This window comes from Bidens hawaiensis, unplaced genomic scaffold, assembly GCF_021521415.1.
Source record: "Bidens hawaiensis isolate Kalapana, Puna unplaced genomic scaffold, B.hawaiensis_p1.1 tig00027296_1, whole genome shotgun sequence".
In the NCBI taxonomy this organism is placed as follows: Eukaryota; Viridiplantae; Streptophyta; class Magnoliopsida; order Asterales; family Asteraceae; genus Bidens; species Bidens hawaiensis.
The window spans coordinates 233772-259404 of NW_027494404.1; the positions used below are offsets into that span (position 1 = coordinate 233772).

The window sequence follows — 25633 nt, forward strand, 5'->3', positions numbered from 1 at the left end:
TTCCGCCACCTTTTCACAATGATTATAAAATTAATCCTTTTGCTAGAAAAGAAGAGGATTCTATTGAAAAAGAATATGTGGTTTCTGAAAAATCTAAACCGATTAAAACAGAAACTGTTAAAACTCAAGTTGCTCCTCAAAAACCTCATGTTGAAAGCAATAAAGTCTTTGTTGAGAATGCTGACAACGTGATTATCGAAGACGTGTTTGAACCTGAGGTAAAACACAAGAATAAGAACATCCCAAGTTCTAATCATATTCTTTGCGAGCCTCAAGAATTTGAGGAAGCTGTGTATGGTTCATTCAAGTCTCAAGAGAAAAAGGAAGAAATCGTGAAACCCAAACCAATGAAGGCAAAGAAGTCAGATAAACCAAAGATTTCTGATGAGGACTTAATGCGTTTTATTAATCCTCCTAGTTCTAAGCCATCATCTGTTAGAGTTTTCAAGTTGAAAGGAATTGACACAATGTTTACTGAGAAAGACATTCCAATTAGTATCATTAAACTAGAACTGACTGAGAGTGTATTTCATAATGAAATGTCACAGGTTCAAGAACTTGAACGTCTGTATGCTCAAAAAAAAACATCAGCTTCTTCTGATCCATTGACTAAAGCCAAGCAAGTTTTAACACATGCTAAAAAGATTAAATTTGTAAAGTCAACTGGAACAGATACTCTGAAAAGTTTTTCAAATAGCTCTAATTTAGATTTTTACTTGAAAAAGAAATCTGATTTATCTGATGAGTTTGCTAAGAGCATGACCAAAAATGTAAACCATCATCAATCTTTTGCATCATTTGCTCCAACTAATTCTCAACATCATCGTGTGGACATGCGAAGTTGTTTTCTTTGCGGTCAGCATGGTCATGTTGTGAGAAATTGTAGTCAGAAGAGCTATCAGAATCTTCATCCTTTTATCAAAGACCATTCCAAACCGGTTCCTTTGGTAAAGGAGATTCTGAAACAACCTGTGTCGTATGCTGATGATACTCATATTATGTTTTCTAATGTGAATCCTCGAAAGGTGATTCATGTTAATGAGACTCATGGTAAAGTAAAACCCAAGTTTATTCCAACTGCACCGTTATGCAAGAATGAAAATTCAAATATGGTTCAAGCAGCTTACTTAAGATGAAAGTCTAAGAAGGAGGTAACATATTCACAAGTGGCTGAACAACAGTTGAATTCTGCTAAGTTTAAAATTTCTCAAGAAAACCAAAAGGTGCCCAAGACTAAGGCCTTGACTGCCTTTTTGAACTAATCACTTTCTTTTGTGTGTAGGGTACATCCAAGACCATTTCTGGTGAAAACTGGATTATGGATAGTGGATGTTCTCGTCATATTACTAGAAATCTCAACCTATTGACCAACGTAAGAAACATTCAAGGAGGTTATGTAGCGTTTGCTGGGAATTCTGGGGGCATGATCACACAAGAAGGTGAAGTTTCGAATGGGCATATTACTTTTGAGAAAGTTAACTACTGTGACAAGGTAGATCATAACTTATTGAGTCTGTCGCAGATTTACGATAAACAGTACACTATGATATTTACTGACAAAGAATGTCTTATCTTGAAACCGGGTTATGTGATTCCCGAGGACACGGTTGTCATGCGATCACCATGATCAAATGATATTTATGTCTTAAATATAAGCTCTAAAGTATCCACATCGATCGAAACATGTTTTGTCTCGAAAGCAACTGAAATAGATTTGATTCTATGGCATTGTAGAATGGGTCACATACATGTTCGAAAGATGAATTATTTAATGGCTAATGACTTAGTGGAGGGTGTCTCGTTGAAGAATTTTAAATTATCTGATCACTACATTGCATGCAAAAAGGGCAAGCAGAAGAAGAAGTCGCATCCCACTAAGTTATTAAATTCCATTAATACTCCTCTTGAACGACATCACATGGATTTGTTTGGTTCTGTGAATCGTGCGAGTATTTCTGGGGATTGGTATTGTCTTGTGGTGACTGATGATTATTCAAGATACTCATGGGTGTTATTTATGAGTTCGAAATATCAAACACCGGTTTTGGTACAAAACCTTATCACTAAGATCGAATCTCTATACAAACAAAAGGTGAAGAGAATCCGAAGTGATAATGGTTCTGAATTCAAAAACACTGTATTAGATTTCTTTTGTGTTCAAAAAGGAATTCATCGAGAATATAGTGCACCTTATGTACCTCAACAAAATGGCGTTGCTGAACGAAAGAATAGAACCTTGATTGAAGCTGCACGAACTATGCTCGCTGATTCTATGCTTCCCATCCAATTCTGGAATGAGGCAGTGAATACAGCTTGCTATACGCTTAATCGGGTTCTAACTGTTAAACGACTCAAGAAGACAAGTTATGAGTTGTTGAATAATCAAAAACCTAACTTAAAGTACCTGGAACCTTTTGGGTGTTCGTGTACAATGTTGAAGAAGGATGTGGGTAAATTTAAAGAAAAAGCTATCGAAGGGTATTTCTTGGGATATGCATCTCCAAAGAAAAGGGTATTTAACTTCACTTCTGGTTGTGTTGAGGAATGGTACCATGTGGACTGTCAAAAGTACACAACTCCTTCTCAAGGGAAAGGTCCCGACTGGATGTTTGACTATGATAGTTTATTTAATTCATTTACTCCATCGACTGAACACATAGACGAAGATCTGGTTCGAGCATACTTTGAAGATCATTTGGCCATTCCAAGATTTTCAAGTTCTAATGATGTTGAAACTCCACCTATAGCTCCAACTGAGGAACCTCGTGTTGCTTCTCCAGCTGCCTTTGATAATTTATCTTCTTCTGATGATGATGATCAAGCTGAAGATCAAGTTATTGAACTTAATAGTGATGTTTCATCTCCTGAGCTTGGTGAACATTACACTAACTTATTTGATAATGTTGTTGTTCCTGAGAATCCTACTATTCGGATTCATGGTTATCATCCACAGGAAAACATCATTGGAGAACTTGATGTGGGTGTTCGTACACGTCATCAAGTTTCTTCGTCAAGTGATAATAACGTATTGTGTACATATGCTGATTTACATTCATCGGGAATTGTAAATCTTACAAAATTCACTTACTTTCTATCTCAAGTTGAGCCAACGACGGCTCGTAAAGCACTTGAAGATCCTTCTTGGGTAGAAGCTATGCAAGAAGAATTACAGCAATTTGCACGTTTGGGTGTTTGGGACTTAATCGACAAACCTGCTAGAGTCAAGAAAGCTATTCCGACTAAGTGGGTATTTAAATGTAAGAAAGATGATCGAGGGGTGATTGTCAGAAACAAAGCACGTTTAGTGGTTCAAGGTTTTCATCAGCAAGAGGGTGTTGATTACACAGAAGTATATGCTCCAGTAGCAAGATTAGAGTCGATTCGAATCTTCCTGCCATATGCTGCTTATAAGAATATCAAGGTCTATCAAATGGATGTTAAAAGTGCTTTTCTCAATGGTGAACTACACGAGGAAGTGTTTGTTTCACAGACTCCTGGTTTTGAAGATCTTGATTATCCGGACCGAGTTTACCGATTAAACAAGGCACTGTATGGTCTACATCAAGCCCCGAGAGCTTGGTATGGCACGCTCGCCGACCATCTGACTGATAACGGCTTCAAACGAGGGACTGTCGACTGCACTTTATTTCAAAAAACTGTTGGTGACGATCTTCTCCTAGTTCAGATCTATGTCGACGACATTATTTTTGGGTCTACAAACGACACGTTGTGTAAGAAGTTCGAGAAGTCCATGCAAACAAAGTTCGAGATGAACTCGATGGGAGAGATGAATTTCTTCTTAGGATTGCAAGTTCACCAGTCTGCTACCGGAATCTTTATTCATCACACAAAGTATGTGAACGATGTCGTGAGCCGATTCAAGATAACTGCTGGAAAAATCCCTTCAACTCCTCTCCCCGTGGGTCACAATTTATCACCGGATGAATTGGAGGATACCGTGGATCCTACCCTCTATCGTTCCTTGATCGGTTCTTTAATGTATCTAACGGCTTCTCGCCCCGACATAATGTTTGTTGTTTGTCTTTGTGCTAGGTTTCAAGCAAGTCCACGAGTGACTCACCTAGCTGCGGTTAAGAGAATATTTCAGTATTTGAGGGGAAATCCAGACATCGGGTTGTGGTACCCCAAGGATGATACTTTTGATCTTACTGCTTATTCAAACTCGGACTATGGAGGTTGCAAGATCAACTTCAAATCAACGACTGCAGGAAGTCAATTTTTAGGAAATCGGCTTGTTTCCTGGCAGTGTAAGAAGCAGACAACAGTCTCCACTTCAACCATCGAAGCTGAGTATGTTGCAGCCTCGAGTTGCTGTTCCCAGGTTTTGTGGATACAACAACATCTTCGCGACTACGGTTTGAAGTTTCTTACTACTCCTATTTTGATTGATAATTCTGCTGCAATTTCTATCACAAAGAATCTCGTACAACATTCGAAAACAAAACATATCGAAATTCGATATCATTTTATACGGGATTGCTTTGAGAAGAAGTTGATTGACCTTCAGAAAGTACATACTGACTTTCAAAAAGCCGATCTATTTACCAAAGCTTTTGACAAAACGCGTTTTCAATTTTTGCTTGGTTTAAATGGATTGAAGACTCTCGCTGATATCCATAAACAAGGATGACTATCTTTATTTTCTGTTATTTCTTTTAAAATTTATATTGGTTTTAGGGGGTGAAAATCTAGAAAATACAAAAAGATTGTGCTTTTCGTTTGTATAGATAAAACCCAAAAACATTTAAAATTTTAAAATCCAAAAACATTTGAAAATTTAGAAAAATCAAAAATATTGTGATTTCATTTTAATATTTTCCTTTAAAAATATTTTGAAAAACCAAAAACATTTTAAAATTTTGAAAATGCAAAAAGATTGTAATTTTAGTTTGTACAGAAAAATCCGAAAATCCAAAAAGACTGTGAAGTTTATTTTGTTTATAAGAAAATTGAAAAAGACAAAAATAAGTGTTTTTAATGTATGTATAGAGAAAAACTAAAAATATTTTTTCATGTGTTCGCTGAAAACTATGCCAATTATCTACATTTGAAGGGCATGTACGTGTATATGTTTGGTCCTGACATTTACTTGTAAATGATCGGGTTAGCCATTCACCTGATAATGGAAAATAGTTAGGGCGTTCGTTATGCATTTTTAGATTATTTTCTCGCTGAAAATTATGTCGGTTATTTAAAGCATGCTTGCATGTTTTGGTCCTATTATTCACTTGTTGAATTGATAGAACAGCCATTTATTTATAAACTTAAGTTAACTGGGGCGATTAAATTTATCTTTATTTTGTTTTATGCTCCTCAAGATTTTGAGTTTTTGAAGCAAAAAGAGAAAATGATAGTACATTGATTATCTTGACTCCAAGTCCAGCAAGAAGTAAGCTTAAAAGACTGTGTGCTTAATTGCATTGGTGAATTGGTAGGTCTTAAAACAAACAAGTAGAGTAACTTATATGATATAAACATAAAGAAACGCCAAATTGAAAGGGGTGTTAGTCTCTAGAAAAGTCTCGGTGAGGATGGAAGAAATGTAATAACCTGTCATACTCAAGCCTTATACTTGTTTGATCAACCAAAAACAAAATAAAGCAAATAACAAGCTTTGAGGTTCTGGACACTGTGAGTCTTTATGCGACTTAATCATCTGGGTATTCATATGCATGAATATTTCATTCGCTTTTAGAGCAAACCCAAAGTCATTAAACTTGATCATTGTTGTACTTCGTACAAATTTCCAAATTACTGACTTGATCAAAATCCGCTGTTAGTCATACATTGTTCCTCCCTTGCGCGCGTCTTAATACCATTAACAAACGGACCCCATGGGATACAATGTATGTAAGCCGACAGATGGACTCGTGCATATTCACTCATAGTAACAGAAAATCAATGCATTGCTCATAAACTTCTATAAAAACAATTTTTGATCAACAATATAATGGTTTAAGTAAAGTTGGGGTGATATGACAAAAATAAAATTAAGCTTGAACCGAGATTAGAGGCTGATAGTTTCTGATATTCTGTGCTCTAATTGAACCAACTAATCATATCACAAAAACACTTGAAAGTTTGTTATTAGATTTAAGTGGACAACAATACCAATGATCGACTTAACGCCAGTCATAATATCGCTGAAATATAAAACTGTGATGGAAGGGCAATTTGGTCAATATGATTCTCTGCTCAAACTAAACAAAAATACCAAAAATTTGTACTGTTTTTGCAAAAGATATAAATCACAAAAAGATTTTATATTTTATGTTTCGGATTCTTTTCATTAAAATACATTCTTTATATATTACAAAATACCAAAAATATTTTTCATTTCATTTTTACATATTATTTAAATGATTTATTTATCGGTTTCAAAAAGTGAAACGGTTATTAAAGTATTTGATTATCGGGATAAAGGTCCTCGGTAATTCTTTTAAAACTAAATTAACTTTATTAATTCTTTAATTTATTTATTTTATTCTTTTAATTATTCATTTATTCATTTAAAATTAAATAATGTTTAATTCATTAATTATGGATAACGAATTAGGATTTTGTTTTAACGAACTACTTTCTAGTTCGTTCCTCTAATTCGCTTCCGCACTCTGTAACGAAATACATCCAATTCGTTATGCATATTTAACGAATCAAGACACGATTTGAATTTAATTCGTTATGCTACTTCGTTATGCCACGTATTAAAATAAGGTTAACGAATCAGCTAATTCGTTATTTAAATCTCTAACGAATCTATTTTGATTCGTACATAGGGAAGCGTGTAAGGACTGTGTATAAAGGACATGTGTGAACCGATTCGTCCTTCACTGTTCTTTCACCTTCCTTTTACCTAAAGAAACCCTGTTCAAATTTTCTCTAATTTCTCGACCTTCGAAGGCATTCAATTCTGTGAAGTCTTTGATGTATGGGGAATAGATTTCATGGGCCCATTTCCTAACTCATTTGGAAATAAATACATCCCTGTAGAAGTTGACTACGTATCTAAATGGGTGGAAGCACAAGCTCTTCCCACTAACGACGCTCGAGTAGTTGTACGATTTCTGAAAAAGTTATTCTCACGATTCGATACTCCAAAAGCCCTAATCAGCAACAGAGGTACTCACTTATGCAATGCTTTAATGAACAAAGTCTTAGCACGATATGGAGTTTACCACCGACTGGCAACACCATATCACCCTCAGACCAGTGGGCAAGTGGAAGTCTTGAATCAAGGAATTAAAAGAATTTTCGAAAGAACCATAGGCATGAATCGCAAGAATTGGGCAGAAAAATTAGATGACACTTTGTGGGCCCTTATGACAGCCTACAAAACCCCCATATGAACAACACCCTTCAAACTTGTTTATGGGAAAACATGTCATCTACCAGTAGAACTAAAATACAAAGCTTATTGGGCTCTTAGAGCAGTAAACCTTGATCTAATGTCCGCAAGTAAAAACCGGTAGATCAAATTCACGAACTAGAAGAACTAAGAGCACTGACATATGAAAATTCCTGATCTTACAAAGAAAATACTAAACGTTTACACGACGCCCATTTAAAAGGAAACAAGAAATTTCAAGTTGGCGATTGTGTACGGTTATATAACACACGTTTACGTCTTTTCCCAGGAAAGCTAAAATCTCGTTAGACAGGTCCACACATAGTTGAATCAGTTTTTGACTACGGGACCGTTGAGATTTCAAATTCTGACGGTCACAAGTTCAAAGTTAATGGACATTGATTAAAAACCATTCATCGATGGACCATTCGAGACTGTCTCGGAGGTACTAATCCTCCACCAGAACAAATGAACAAATTGGAAGAATGGTCTGGCTAAGACCCTGATTAAAATAGGCATTGTAAATATATATATAATGACAATAATAATAAAAATAAATAAATAAATAAAATAATAATAATAATAATATAAGTTTCAGTACTGGAAAACGGACGAAAAAAAATAAATAAATAATAATAATAATAATAAATAATAATACTAATAATAATTATTATTATTATTATTATTATTATTATTATTATTATTATTATGATGTTTGTTGGTTGTGTGCAGTTTTTTTAGGTACACTACAGGAAAACGGACGAAAAACAAGGGACGCTCTGTCAAAATTTCGTTGGCCCGTAGGGAAGTTCTTTTCCATTTTAACCTCCATACTTCATATGAATCTTATTATTAATCTTTTTATGAATCTTTTCACATTGAGGACAATGTGAGATTCAAGTGTGGGGAGGGGAATTTCTTGACCAATTGCTTGCTCAACTAATTATAAGATTCTCTAATAACAAAATTTTTGTAGGAAATAAAGACTATTTTTATAACAAAACCAAAATAAAATCCAAGAGAATTTTTTGCTAATAACCAACTAGAAATCTACTATAACAAAAAAAGTGAAAAAGTAAAACGAAGTTTTGTAATAATGAGAACAAATTTATGCAAAGTATGGCGTTTATACCCAATCCCTCCGTTACTGTGAGATAAACCTCATGCCATATAAATATTTTTTCGGAAGCATTGAGTGAGTCATATGTTTCATGTGATTTAGAACTTGTCCCAATTATTCATTTTAAGACCACACGAAGCGTTGTATAAGGAAGAATGTAATATTGTTACAATCCCCTCAAACCATTCTCCAAATTACAAATCCCAAAAATCCTAAACCAAAACCATACCACTTTATCCCTCTCACCGGTAAAATACAACACCGGTCTTTTACCGGTAGACCCTAAAGAACTGGAAATGCATTGTTTCGATTTCAATTTCATTTGCTGTAATATTGTTACAATCCCCTCAAACCATTCTCCAAATTACAAATCCCAAAAATCCTAAACCAAAACCATACCATTTTATCCCTCTCACCGGTAAAATACAACACTGGTCCAAATTAAGCAAAACCTAGGTTGCCTCCAGAACTTAGGGAGAAAAGTTTTCTCTTTAGCAATGAGGTGGGGAAAAAGTGGCGCCAAGACGAACAAAGGCCACCATTTTGTGGAGTTTCCTAAAGTGCAATGAAAAGAAGAGCAAAAAGATATGAATGATGCTTAGGCTGCGTAAACTGGTCCCACGAAGGAAGATGTAGAAAAAGTCAAACTCAGTCTCATATGAATATACCGAACTAATGAGGGTAGGGGCTATTAGGCTTAAAGCCGAACGATCCATTAGGTAGCGTTTGGTATGCAGGAATGGAGAACGGAATGGAATGACCCATTGTGAGGGAAGTGAAAATAGTGTGTTTGGTTGAACATAGGAATGGAATGACCCATTAACACCCACCACCGTCACCAACCACCGCCGCCACAGCCACCACCATCGCCGTCCACCGCCACCACCAACCATCACCATCGGTGGCAGCCACTCAGCACCGCCCGCCGCATATATCAACCATCACCCCACCATCACACATGCCGCCCACCGTCACCGCTGCCCACCACCGCCGGCACTGCCACCAATCACCACCATCGGCGTCCTCCGCCACCACCACCCACCTCCACAAACCATTGCCATCAGTGCCAGCCACCCACCACCTCTAGCCACCTGCCACATCCATCAATCACCGCCCCACCATCACACACGCCGCCCACCGTCATCACTGCCCACCACCACCTCCACTGTTACCGCCACCGCTCCCACCACTACCACCACCACTCACTACCATTTTAATTTTATTTTGTTATTTTTTTCTTACCTACCAACAATACAAAGTAATGATTCATTTCATTTTCATGTGTTAACCAAACATTTCATTGGAATGGTAATAACCCATTCCATTCCTTTGTCCATTCCATTACCACGTCCATTCCATTCCGTCGTCCATTCTATTACCCCATACCAAACAGACCCTTAGAGTTGGGATTTATGTTCAGAGCAGGATTGAGGAAGAACTGATCCACATCCTCGATAAAACTGGTCTTGACGATCTGACCTTAAAAGAGTCACTAGGTTTGTTTAAAAAAAAGTTTAGCAATTAGGAGAAAGGAGCTACCGTTGAAGATATCTTAAGACTCTCGACAATTAGTAGAATTTGTATTTACCATCATCATTAACCTAAGCCCTTGACAACCAGAAAATAACAAGATCCCTACTCACACAAAACCAACCCAATTACCTTCTGATCTATGCAACCCTTCACAAAGGTGGAGATTTGAACTTGTTACAAGCATATTTATCACAGGTTACATTTTGGCTAAGAGTGTTCACATACATACATCACAGGTATGATCAGATATAAAACCGAGTTTGAGTGAACATTGTGAGAACGTGACATTTTGCATAAACAGAAGCTCATAAAAACAAATCACCTTTTTATATATCACTACATATATTCCTATGATTTAAGTTTGGCTATTTTGTTCCCATTTTCTTGGAACTCTTTTAGGATGTTTAAGCTATAGTCCTAACTTGTTATTTTTAGAGAATATTTATAAGTAGCTTGCTTGAGGACAAGCAAGGTTCAAGTGTGGGGATGTTTGATGTATATAAAAATATACATCTTTTTAGCATCAAATAATCTCTAAAAACTGCAACTTCTATCATATAGTATAGTTAAAATAACTACTTATCATGTTAAAATGTATTTTCGGGTGAATCCAAGCCTCAAACGAAGAAACGAATGAAAAGCAAAACACGGGGCTGTGCTATTGGAAGCACGGGGCTGTGCTCACCTATCAGAAAAGACAAAAAACTACAAAAAAAAAAAGACAAAATAGTGGACAACTAGACACGGGACCGTGCTTCAATGGACACGGGGCCGTGGTCACCTTTCAGAAACGACAAAAAGAATCAGCACATGTCACTAAAAAGCACGGGGCCGTGCCTCAGGAAGCACAGGGCCGTGGTGAGTCATCATGTACGATCTGAAAATATGCAACTGGGACACGTAGACACGGGGCCGTGCTTCTATCTCCAGACAGCCTATAAATAGAGGCTCTTGTGTCATTTGAGAAATGTGCCTTGAAGAAAGTTCTATACGGTTTTCAATTATAAAAACGCCCGCTAACACTCATATTGAAGATCTAGTGAAGAGTTTGAAGGCTTGGAGGTCATCATCATCAACCATCATCATCATTATCATTAAGATGGAAGATTCATCCATATTTGGCTAGATTGTTCTAGTTTAATCATGTGTTTGTTATCATCATCCATTCTAATGTTCATAACCATGCTCATTATGAGCTAAACTCCATTTACCATCTAAAATCTATGAAGAAACTTTGTTTTACTTGATGATTATATAAAACATGTGGTTTAGTTTAGTAAAGTACATGGTTATTTTGCAATTATCTTTTGATGAGAAATGTTTCACTATCTTAATTCAACAATTCAAAGTTGGTGATTGGTAATCATATTGACAATCATTCATGATCCATTCATGTTCTTGAAAGATAGAATACTTTGATAATTTGTCGAAACATGGATCCTTATATTGTACTTAGAAATGATGAGATATAAGTTATGATCTATTTCTCTAGTTTTGGTAATTCTGAAATAACATTATTAACACGATTGCTTAGGTTGTCATGCTAGTTAAAGAAATCATATGTTAACGGAATGTGTAATTATGACATATTAAATCAACCAAGGGGAGGTTGTATGACTAAACTATAACCACCCGAAGTTGTTAGAATTGGTATTTGAGAAATCGAAGTCAATCCTAATCTTTCTACTTTACTAAACTACTTGCCAACTTAAATTGACATTCTCGAGGTAGCGTGACATTAGGAAATAGTCGACTTTAAAATGCGTATGCTACTCCTTTTTTGTCATAGATGCTCGCTTAGAAATGAGGAGCTATCTATCATACATTATTACGGAAAGTTTACCACATGTTTACATATTAATTATCAATGATAAAATGGAGTGGATTCTTGATCTTAGATGGTAACCTCATATAATTGAACTACTTGTTTAGAATCTCTCGTCTTGGTCACCTATATATTATATATAAATATTTATATTTTATAAAAACTTCAAAAAATTAACCCCAAAATGATTAAAACCTCCGATTAAAGTAAAACAACGATTCATTATTAGAAACATTAGTGTCCACGGATCGATACTTGGTTCTTACCAATACTATTCTACATATACGATAGGTACACTTGCCTATTTTGTGTGTATTTGGTCTTTGTAGAAATCACTTTTATAAATTTAAACCACGATCTTGTGCAAAAGCTAAATATCCAATCCATCATATTTTAAGCACACTTACAGCACACATCAATACCTTAGTATGTTTCGAGTGTTTGTGTATATTTACGATTTGATGAAATAAATAAGTATATAAATAAATAAGTGTAATGAATAATCGAGTATGGTAAACACGTATATGCAACATGCGTAAGGACCCTAAAGAAAAAACTATGCTAAGCCGTTACGTCTAACCGCCTATCTTATAGTCATGGCTCTGATACCAATCTGTCACACCCCGACCAAAGGAGGCGGAACAAGCCGGGGTGCAACGGATTGCCCAAAACACAAGACACTATTAAAGTAACAATATTTAATCAACTCATTTAATTTCATAAAATCATAAATACTCACATAACTTGTTCATACATAATCGAATTCAACCATAACAAATAATATATTGTTCGTTTTGCTAATATCCTAATAGTCTTGATAACGTTTTTCGTCAAGTCCTCGAGTCAACCAAAGTCAAACATGTAACATTGCATAAAATAGAATTTGTCAACACAAAGGTTGGTGAGCAATTTCATAGTTTTGAAAAATATGTATATAATAGGGAATTCCACAACTTTTATACGAAACAATAAATAAAAGCAACAATTTAGATAATGAAATCGTTAATAAGAATACATTAACAACACCGTCTATAAGAGAATACCAAATACACTCGGATTTTATATGAAATCGTTAGTTAGAATACACTAACGACACCATCTATAAGAGAATACCAAATAGATTCGGTTTTAATATGAAATCGTTAATAAGAATACATTAACGACACCTTGCTATAAGAGAATACCAAATAGCTCGGATTTATGAATCAACCAACCAAAAGCGGTAAACCATTAGCAATTAAGCATGTAAGCATATAACACCAAATCGAGCATTTATTTAAGTAAATTATACAATAAAGTTTGTAGTTTAAGACTCAAGTATAAAAGATTTAGTTTGAATAAGTATGAAATTTCACCCCCAAAACGAAAGATGGAAAACGGGGTATGAAAAGTACTCACGTTCAAGTAATAAACTTGATTTGGTAAAATGACGAGTAACCGGAAGGATGAGGTTTAACGAGCAAAGTCTAGATGAAAGGAAGTCTTGAATTAGAAAGGTTGTCTAGGAAGTCTTTAGATAAAATAATAGTTAGAAAATGTAAACAATTTAAAGTTTAAGGTTTAAAATGTAAATATTTAAGAAAAACATAATAATAGTCTTTTAAAAAAATATAAGTTTGCTCGAAACCGGGTTAAAGTATCTAGCCCTTAATATTTACTCAACCTATGTTAAGTAATAAGGTGGGTAAAAATGCAAGAATGCAAGCCCCTTTATAATATAGATACTAAAACGAGTTTTAACGAGTGTTTCGGGTCGTTGGTTCGGGTCTTGATAATTGGTCAAACCTAAAGTCAACTTTCCAAAATAATGAATGTTATGAGATAACTCAATAAACTTTAATAACACTTAACCAAGTATGTAGTTCTATTGTTTTAGAACTAACAACGTCCGTTAAGAGAGTGTTCGGTTTTGTCGGTCCAAACTTTGTTATAAGATCAAGTTGGACTCAACATTCCAAGTACTTTGAGAAAATATTTAAAATAAGTTTATAAACTATTTTTAAAGAAATATACAAGTCTTGATAGCTAGAAACACACTTGTGTGTCTTAAGCGAGTGAAAACAGGTTTAGTACGGTTTGATTTTCGGTTCGGATCTTGTTTCGGGTTAAGACCGAGGTAAAATTCTACAAACCCAAAACCATATAACAATTAAGTCTTTAAACGAAAGTTCGGTTTCGGTTCGGATCTTATTTCAGGTTAAGACCGAGGTAAGATTCTACAAACCCATAACCATAGAACTTATAGAAAAATGATTTTAGAAACTTAAATCTAGCAATAAGCATGTTTAAACAATTATTTAACAAAACTAATAAACAAAGTTCGGTTTATGGTTTAGAGCTATTTACAGTTACACTGAGGCTAGTCTCCACAAACCCATAACCATGGAACTCCATAAATATGATATACAAACCAAAATGAGCAGAAGTTAAGCATGGTTTGTAAACAATAATAAAGTTAGATGGTTAGATAGTTAAATATATATCAAGGACCACGAAAGTCCTCCATGAAGCCTTGCCTTACGAGGCCAGACACTCCATCGACCGAGACCGGGGAAGTGACCACCAAAGGTAACAAGGGGTGTATATTATATATATGTTGTGCCATAAGCTTCAAGTATTAATTAAGACTAAGTAAACTAATTAAAATGCAAAACTTGATTAGTTTGACTTTTGAAAGTCAAACCTTCAAGAACATAGAAAAACAACCTTAAAGACCCTTGAATTTGAGCGAGGAAATGAATTATGAGCAGGGATGGATGTAGGAGAGGGTCTTGTATTTATAGTACAAGGTTTGGAGGGTTAAACAAGAGGTTTAGTGTGTAAAACCGAATTTGGATAAAGGAACCAACGAGAAAACACAACAGCAGGTCTGGTCTGATGCCTCCATCGCGCCATGCGACCCAGGAGGGTCTCACCCATCGTGTAGCGCGATGGGTTGGGCGGGTAGACAATTTCAAAGTTTGAAAAATGACAATTTGGCCCCTGAAGTTCGTTTTAAGCGTTTTTAAGGCATTTTAAGGACCGAAAAGGATGTTTTTGAGACCCAACAAGTGTAAAACAATATTGTAACATTAAATCCATAATTTTGATTATATCATAATTTATGGTTTATAAAACGGGTCAGTTTACATAATAAACGATTACAAAACGAATACAAATTGGACCCGAAATTGACGAATGTCACAGTATCCCTAACTTTTGGAAATTTCGTCCCGAAATTAAAATAAACATAAGGAAAAGAGGTAATTACTATCGAATGTCATTTTTAGAAAAGCAATTGTATGTAACATTGTGAAAGTATCTGGTTCAAAACACAAAGTTTCCAAAGTTTAAGGACCAAAAGTGTCAATTTCTAAACCTTAGGGTCAAAATTGAAAATTCTGTTTTCCTGACCCATCGCGATACGCGATGGATCAGAAGGGAAACCCATCGCGAATCGCTATGGATTGTCTGAAAAATGAGGCAAGTGGCGTGCCACGTGTCAACACGTGGCACAGCATCTGCCACGTGTCACCACGTGGCAGCACGTCCGCCACGCACAACACCCGCCACGTGGCAGGTCTACGTGGTGACTGGCCAAGCCTACATCCCGATACGCGATGGGCTTAGCCAAAGGGCCATCGCGTATCGCGATGGGCCCCTGAGTTTTGCCTATAAATAGCAAGGTCGGGCTCTCTCATTTTGCACACCAAAACCAGCACTCCTCTCTCTCTCTCTTTCTAACATCTCTCTAAGCCCTAAGAATCTTACCATCGATCCAACGAAGGTAGACATAATGCCCGAATAAGAATAATAATAATATTATAAAAGCCTTAAAACCCTAAGTCGAGGTTATACTCTATACCTCGATAAAATAAAATAAAATATAACAAAGAAAAGTAAAGGAAGAAATTATTAATATGAATATATATATATATATATATATGTGATTATATATATACATGATTCTTTGTTATAGAAATATTATTTAAGTAATAATAACTATTATTAAATAATAAAGTAAAGAAAAGAATGCGTTTCTTAGAGAAAAAGATACGTAGGGTTTTATGAAATAAACTAAAGGTTTATAATATAAATTAAAAGAAAGACTTTTGATTTATAAAAGAAAAGATTACTTTTTAACTAAAGGTTTTAAAGTAAAGAAAATATATTTGAACTAAAGTTTCACATAATCGAGGTAAAGATTATAAAAGACTAAAGGTCTTAAGCCGGATTATATATTCGACTAACAAAAGGTTATACTCGTACTATATGTGCGAGATAGCAATGGGAAAGACCCTCGGACGGTGTTTGAAGCCGATCCAAATCGAAAAGGTGATAACGCCCCAAGTTTACGAACTTGTTTTAAAGCGAGTCAAACATTTTAAATGAAAAGGTTTACATGAGACTAAGTGTCTCTAAAACATTTATAAACAAACACTGGCCTCAAGCTATCGTGTACGTTTGTCTGGATCCTTACATATGTGATGGCCATATCACACTTGGTCACAATTACACTGCCTGCGGGGAATATGACCTTATGTATACGTTTAGGCACTCAACTAGTCGAACGTTGCGGTGTTTGCCGGGGTTTAGAGTGTAGAGACTCGATTTTATGAATTGTGTTGTTTTAACTTGGTTATTCCTAAGCCACGATGGGCCGAGACCTACGTAGTCTCGAGGGGTGATTAAGTAAAATAAATAATTTTTAGCGTCAGCATATTCACCAGCATTCGTTGCCAACTAATATTTTTTTAACATTTTGCAGGTGATCAAGGTTAGGGCTTGGAAATGACGAAGTGCTCAAGATATCCGATGGCTCGGACCTTTTTGTTAAACTCGATATAATATTAATGGTGGTTTTGTAAATTAAACAAGTAATCTTTGAAACATTAAACAGGAACTTTTAAATCCGGTCTTTTGTATATGTAAATATTATATTTAAATCCACATGTTTATAAAAGACTTCCGGTATTAAACCGTAACTCTGATTTATTTACAAATGTGGTACCAACATATATGTCATACACCTAGGCTGCGGTTTGGGGTGTGACATTGTATGAACAATTTTAAGCAAAAGAATAACGTCAGATCCTTGCATGACTCGCCGCCCACCCTCCATTCGCGCCCCCCCTGCGGTGTTCGCCGCCCTCGGCGCCCAAAAAACCACCTCCTCGGCGCCCCATAGCGTATGTTCTTAAATGTTAAACTTTAAGCGGGTAATTCAAGAACACGAGATTTGTAGAACTCTCTACGATTCTTTAATTAAGAAAACGACAAACGAGAAAAACTTAATAATTAATTACCACACTGAATCTAGGGTATATATAGACCCATGGTTCTAATCCTATACTAACTCAAATACACAATTTGAGTAAAAAACAAATAGGATTAAATAAAATAAGACTAACTTATTTTATAATAATAAACTAATTATTATATTCAATATTCTTCAAGATTATAGAAGCCTTCAATCTGGTTTAATGTTGGACACGTTTAACACTCTCTCTCCATAATAAACTTCTTTTAACAGTGACACACACGAAGCACCTCAACTTGAAATAACCCTCGACTCAACACAACAGGTCATGTCTTCTGATATCGACTCAAATGTTGATTTCCAACACTCCCTCTAGATTCATAGTTGTTCCTTTAAGGTCTTTCATGGCACGCAACACTTGTATCTCTTTAGACTTGATTCTTGAACTCGTCACACGTCTTCAAACGAGTTGTGTCTCGTCGTTTACTTCTAATCCACATACGATCAAGGACATATTCAACTCACCTCCAAACAACCTTATCACATGCATTGAACATCTTCGGTGGTCTCCTACGAACCCACTGTTGGTACAAACCGAAACCATTGAGCCTACTGTCTTCTAATTTGACAGCCATAAAACCATAACTATTTGACCATTTTTAGCCACCGGTTCTAGCTCCGTAACTCATCCCTCGCTGTTGTCAACAACCTGAACCATTGCTGCCATGTACGTTACAATTTGGTCCCAAAACCGGACTCAAACATCTGATGTTGTTGTCTCGTTTAGACAACCCGATGACCCCACCACTCGGACTGTTGGGTCATCGATCCAACCCACTAAACTTCCCCGACACACGGAGATTTTATCATCCCGACACACGGAGATTTAACCATACCGACACACGATCATGGCACAACATCATTACTCGACACACGGAGATTTAACCATCCCGACACACGGTGATGCCACATCATCATTGAAACCTTCAACATGACGAACACCACAACAAAGTTGACACACAACCTCGTTGCACTCCGTTATACCGGCGGACCCAAACCATCTTGTAACCACTATTAACACCCATAGAAAACATTCACCGGTTCGCCACTGAACCGCTATGAAACGGCTAACGTCAAGCGGAAAACAACTTCAAATTGAACCAATTGCTTCTATATTCGAACACGAAGGAAACACTTTGTTCACTTAGGCGTGCAACGATTCATGCAGCCTATGTTCACTTCAATAAGTTCTCGGCATAACATTTAATCGAATTGATAATGCGATTGGAACACATACACCTTCAATCGGAAACGTACTGCGATCGAAACCTGGACACAACTTTGTTTGATCGTAACGCTAATCGAAAACAAACACAACTTCTTAAAAACAGCATGCATTTGCTTCCTTCAACTTCGATCGGTTCAATCACTAACCCGTCAAACAAGTCACCACTCGTTCACGATCGGAACCCGAACACACCTTTGTTCAAACCGAGATTATAAACTTGTCTCTGAGAAACCAAACATTGCTTCTTGGCTTGTTTGAGCTTTACGAATAAGAATAAAAAACCTCAAATTCTTTTGCTGCAAATCTTGGACTCAATTTTGTATTGGTTTGACCAACAAAAACCAATTAGTCTTCTTGTTAATAACAGTGAACGAGAAGTATTAAAAAAACCAAATTAAACCTTCATGTCTCTTCTATACGAACAACAAATGAGGTTTATGTTACTTTGGCTGCAAACTTTTAGATTGGACATACCTGATCGATCAGCCTATTGTTTCAAGATAAACTTCTTGACATGTTCATTACCGGTCACCCATGCCGTCCCAAACGACACTCCGGTACGACAACGATCGACCCGGAACAACTCACTGTCTCCGTCTACTACTCTTGTTAATATTCTGGTTGTGACCCAAGCCTTTCTTTAAGCGTGCCCTCCACCGACGGACACACCCGTCGGCGGAGGTTGCTCCGATCTTCAAACCGCTTCCCGGTACGAGCCCTAGGCTCTGATACCACTTGTTAAACTTTAAGCGGGTAATTCAAGAACATGAGCACGAGATTTGTAGAACTCTCTACGATTCTTTTATTAAGAAAACGACAAACAAGAAAAACTTAATAATTAATTAACACACTGAATCTAGGGTATATATAGACCCATGGTTCTAATCCTATACTAACTCAAATACACAATTTGAGTAAAAACAAAAATAGGATTAAATATAATAAGACTAACTTATCTTATAATAATAAACTAATTATTATATTCAATATTCTTCAAGATTATAGGAGTCTTCAATCTGGTTTGATGTTTGACACGTTTAACATTAAAGAGTTAAAAGAGAGTTTCTGTTTGTTTGTTTGAAAGTTGTAATGGGATAAAATTGTCGGGCTTCGAACAAACTCGACGGAGCAAAAGGAAAAAGCATTTACATCAATATGAGAGGGTTTCTAAAAAGAGTGTTAAATTCCCTTATGAAATTAATAGGTATTGGAAAAACTGAAAATGAGAATATTAAAAATTAGATATTAGCTTAAAGTCTTAAATAGGTTAACTTGTCAACTCATTTACTAAATTGGTTGTATACAAGATGACCCATTTAGCAAATCATATTGCTCAGTCAAAGACTGAAAATTTTGTGTAATGATCGGTATGTATACATCTAGGAATTTCCGCAACAGGTTCCAACTATACCTCAAAACATTTGGTAAACCTTTCATTTTACGAGACGCGCACGCGAGTGTGTGTACATATATATAAGATTGATTTCTTTTGAGAACCACTTTGAGTTTTAAGAACTCGAAAGAACTCAACGTAACAAATTTTTTTTTTCGAATTTTTTACACATGTGTAATACGTAAGTGTAAGTGATGTACAAAAAATTACGGTATTTTTTTACACACCGAATCGACTTTTTACACATGTGTAACTAACGTTTAAACTTGTGTAATTATCAAAAATATTTATTCTCTCTCCTGCTTCATTTTTTAATTGAATTTAATCTCAGACACATATTTCATATCATTTAATTAAATGTGGTTCAAAATTGAGTTTTTGAAACTCACAATGGTTCTCAAAATAACCCTCCCCTATATATATATATATATATATATATATATATATATATATATATATATATATATATATATATATATACATTTTATAATTTGTTAATGTGAAGTACGATTTATGTGTGTAACTTGTTTACAATTTATGTAGAAGTATTTAAAAATTGTATATATGAGTTATATTATACCATTTATTTGTATGTTGTTGTCTAACAAATTAACTTGAATAAATGTATATGATTATTTTTGAAAAGGTCCAACTTTACGTCTAGTTTTATTTTCATTATTTTTTATGTTAAAAATTTAACGTCAACCTTACTAAATTTAATGAAAAACCATGCAGGCTAGGTTGTTCGTATTTTTAAATTATCATTTTTATAGAGATTAATTTGTGAATATTAACAAAATCCTTAAAGTAATTGACATAACAAATATGTAGATTTTGTTTAGTCAGTTTTTGTATCTTATATGTATTTTTGTCATTTAAATAACTTTGAAATAAAAGATAATATTAAAAAGAAAACACTATCGTAACACTTAATAATGATTTTTGATAAAAAAAGATGTTTGACTAGAAAATAAACTAAAAAAACATGCAAAAAATAAACAACACTGATTCTTATATACGATTATAGAAATTTAATATTTTACCAAGATCACTAACCAATTTATTAGTTACCATATAGAAACAATTGGATCCTTGACATAAATGCATTTCTAATTAATTAAAAGAAAAAATAAAAAAAAATATTTTGATCGGTTAAAATCATTTCTCATATTTCTCGCAATAAAGTCATTTCTTTCTAGAACTCAAACATCTCTATCTCTATCTCTATATATAATAAAAGAAAACAGGTTCTAACACGTGTCATCTCCATATTCATATTCATTTGGGAGCAGGTTAAGTTTACTAACGTGTTCATTTTTTAGCTGGTCCACGCCTATGATTTTTTACAAAGCTTCCTCTAGAAGCTTTTCGTTACAAAACGTCCTCTTCACACTTGACTTCTTTCAAAGCAAATTCAAATTTCAAGCCCTACATCTCGAGATCATTCAAACCAGCCATATGCACATCTAGGGTTTTTACCCACAGAGAGAGAGAGAGAAATCTACAGGGGTCTTCACATTCTTCACAAAATTTCCGGTAATCTCTCCGATCTGGCGATGATCTTCTTTTGGAATCTTCTTTTGATGTTCGATTGGGTTATTTGGTTCACAACTATCTTTTTCTTTCCTTTGTTTTGTTTTGTTTTGTATCTTTTGTTTAACAGGGTCGTCCCACAGTTTCTGCTATCTGGGAATCGATCTTGCACGTCGGTAAGCATTTGTTTTTTAGTAGTAATTTAGATGATGTCTTCATTATTTTAATTTGATTTTATTGTCTGAAATAACTCTACTGACACAAAATTGGGGGCTTGGGATATCCAGTTGGTGCTCAATTAGGCTATCTCATAACCTCATTTTGCTTCAATTCTACATTCAAACACAAGAAAATTACTAATAAACATGATTTTAGTTGACCAAAATTATGTCATATTGTTGGTTTTGTGGTTTATAGCTTTATTGTCTCTTTTTTTGGTTGTGATTAAATCACTTTGATGGTTTGTAGCTTAATTTTTAATCATCTTTTAGTGACATTTGTGATTAATTAGGCGTTTGATAATTAATTTGGTTTCATTTTGAGAGTGTTCTGTTACTGCATTTGTCAGCATGTTTATTAGTTTATTACAACATATATCTTTAATTTGTTCATGTAAGTCTTAGGTATAACGTGTAAATATATGTTTACAAATCAAGATGTTTTAATATTTTATGCATGCGTTGATGGATATGGATATGGATATGGCTATTGATTTCTATTATGTGATTTTTTACTGATTTGTTGATGTTTATGTATGTGTCAGTTAATTGATATTAAGTGAATAATGGCTCAGTTAATCAAATTATATGGTACTAATAAAAACATATTTTGTGACAGTCCAGAACACCACCTATGTGTACATCTCATGTGATCAATGAAGAGCCATCATGTCAGTTGCTTTCATTCAATTAGGATGAACTATGTAAGCAAGTGAGTTTTAATTAAATAAATTTTGCACCTTTTCATCTTCAAATCTCAAACTTGAGTTACATATATAGTTTACAAATTTAGAGTTTGAACAAAGTTTGTACATCCCACCAAATACATTTATGAAGCAGGTAGGATTTTGCTCATTTGTATAACTGAGCAAAATGTAAAAACTTATTAATTACATCAGCTTGTGTTTTTAACGAAGAGTGTTTTTTACAGCACTTGCTCACACAAGATTATGATGCTTTAAATTGGTGGGAAGTTCGTTTATTTTTATTAAAAATGAACAAAAAATTAGTGTTTGTTTAATTAAACGAACCAACATGAACACATGTTTCGTTCGTTCATTTATGTTCATGAACGTTCGTTTTTGTCCGCTTATTTATGTACGTTTATGTCCATTTACATATTAATAAAAAAAATAATTAAATATTATTTATACAAGTCATCTACTTAATGGTTTTATATTTGTTCGTTTGTGTTCATTTAAGTGTTTTCATTCGTTTATGTTTGTTTGTGTTCATTTGCATCTGTTTATATATGTTCGTGCAATTATGTTCATTTGTGTTTGTGAACTGTTCATTTAGTTTCTAAACAAACGAACTGAACAAACGCGGACATGTTCATTTAAAAAAATAAACACATGCTGGAAGAGTATTTGATCACACTTAATGCATAAATTGATAGTGTTGAACCTAGGGGTATTTTTGAAATTTTGAAAAGTTTATCAAAAATGAAAATGTTGCAATTGCAGGTTGTAATTTTGAGAGACCAAACTTCTGGTGGGAGATTAGTTGGATCTAAAAATGAGCCCTTGTCCCTTTTACCATTATCAAAGATCATAGACGTGATTTCTAAATTAAAATTTTCTTGTAATTTTTACACTTACAATTTTGTTGGAATTAGGTAAAAAAATTATGAAACACAATAGTTTGTAAAGCTTGATATTATTTATTTTTTTATGTAGGATGTGTAGCATTGGTGTCTAATGCCCATGGAAATCAAGTGGTCTCACAGACTTCACACCAGAAGAGTAAGTTCCTAATCTCCTTTTTTATATATCTTTTTATGATAATTTTTTGGAATTGTGCTTTTTGTATTTTGCCTTTTATATTCAACCTTTTATTTATATTTTCAGATGCAACGAAGGGAAAACAATGTGCAGTCGTTTGAAAAGCAAGTAGCATTGCAATCCATCTTCATATGTGTATGTGATTTATAGCATTTGTTTTAAATATACTTCTTATTCTGTGTTTTTAATCTGCAACTTTAGGTCAGACGCAATTTTGAGAAAGCAAAAAACTTGCTCGAGGCTCTAATTAAGGTATCACTCATATCTCACTCAGTATCTATCTTATATTTTTATTTTGTTTACAACAGACTGTAGTAATATATTTTTTAATAATATTCAACATGCTAGCTATTTATTAACTTACAAAGCGAGAATAAAAAGTTACACGTTTTGACCTGTTATACAGAGAGAAGAGAAAACGAGAGAAGTTATTGACAGTGAAGTCACGCTTCTAAGGATCTAATTAAAGTACAAGGTAATTAGCAGTAACTCACTATGATTATTTGTTTTTTTAAAATATATTATAATCGTATTTGGATTTTCAGGACGAAACAGAGCTTCTAGAAGCATCCACAACGGGATGGGTTTCCCGAGGTCCGGATACACTTGGCAAGCGGCAGACCTAGATCCACCGGACTTCGCCGTTGTAGCCCCAAAGTTCGTTGAAGAAGTTTGTTTCTGCAAACGTGAGAAGGACCCCTTTATATATTAATTAATAAAAATCGATTTCAACTTCCATAAACAAGTTTTGGATCTTATTGATTTGAAGGAAACTAACCGCTCATGTTGGTTGCTGAAGACGGACGGTTTAAATCAATCAATTGCCGGCGAGATCGATTTCTGTTTACCGGGGATGGCTTGAATAAATCATATCTGAATCTCCGACGAGAGAGGGTATCTTTTTCTTGATGGTTATCATCTTTCAGATCTGATTTAAAATGAAAAACAAGAGACTGGTGGCTGTGCTGGACTGTGGATACATTAGTTTTTTTTTAAGCCAACTTTAGTAGGTGGCTAATATAATAATTTAATGGGTGATTACTATTTGATGGTGGATAAATTTTATAAGTAAATGAATGAAATTGTGCTTAAATCAAAAAATAAACATTCTAATTGTGGACCGCTCGAACATGAATTGACTTGTATTCCATCTATTATTTAATTTAAGTTGATGTAAGCCTTTTTATTTTAAGTTAATGTATGTTTTTTCTGTTTAAAATTTATTTATAATGCTTTATTTTTTTATTTTTATATATTTTAAATACATATTCTAATATATAAGAAATATGAAAATTAAGTTTGTTATAAAAGTTATTTGATTAAATATAAAAATAATTGTAGGAGTAGGTGATGATGTGGTGGTTTGTGAAAGTTTGTTGTTGTGGTAGAATTTGAGAATTTTGAGAAAAGTTTGAAATTTGACGTGGCGCTGATGTGGCGATTTGTAGAGGTTTGCTGTTGTGGATGCTCTTAGGCCTAGACGTGCACAAAAAAACCGGTTCCGGAACCTAACTGGTGGAACCGAACCGGAACCGGTTCCAGTTCCAACCCGGTTTGGGTATTTTTGTACCCGAAAATCGTACCCGGTTCTCCTATTTGTATGTCAGTACCAGTTCCAACCCGGTTCTTAATTGGAACCGGTTCGGTTCGTACCCGGAAAAACCGGTTCCGACGGGTTTTTTTTGAAGGGTCAAACAAAAGTCAAACTAGCCGTTGGAACCGGTTCCAACAGTAATATAGCCGTTGGAACCGGTTTTTTTAGACACCAATTAGCCGTTAAAACCGGTTCCAATGGTAATATAGCCGTTGGAACCGGTTTTTGATGCCCAAACCTATATATAACTTGTTTCTATTAAAAACTAACTATTACAAACCTATATATAACTTGTTTCCTATATTTAAAAACTAACTATTACAAACATTATTAAAACATAAACGATACTAAACATAACAACTAAAACATAAAAAACAAAGTCCGTCGTTTTAATCCGGGAATACTTATTTTTGGGTTGTAGAGCCGGACGACTCTCCCACTTCTGTTTTTTTAGCTTCCAATCTTCTTTTCTCTCGACAATACTTATTCGTATGTTTTCGTAATGTCGAGTTGGACCCTGCTTTAAGAAACTTCGAGCAATATTTGCAACGTGCCAACTCATGTGAGTCGGTCATGAGACACAAATCGTAATGAACCCAAACATCGGGGCATCTTGTTGTTTCGATCACCATAACAACGTCATCATTGGTTGCCATTTGTTGTCGGTTTAAGGTTAATTGTGGTTTGGAGTGTGTTTTATAGTTTTGGAAGTGGTTTAACAAGTAAACAAACAAACCTTG

The 25633-nt window shown here is 34.7% G+C and overlaps 1 long non-coding RNA gene across 1 annotated transcript; it reads left to right on the forward strand.

Annotated features, from left to right (window-relative positions):
* Positions 1 to 22014: 22014 nt before the first annotated feature.
* On the forward strand, positions 22015 to 23551 carry LOC143575090 (uncharacterized). The gene is made up of 4 exons (XR_013142713.1): positions 22015 to 23074; positions 23195 to 23260; positions 23366 to 23403; positions 23501 to 23551. It is a non-coding gene; the product is annotated as an uncharacterized LOC143575090 (long non-coding RNA).
* The last annotated feature ends 2082 nt before the right edge of the window (positions 23552 to 25633 follow it).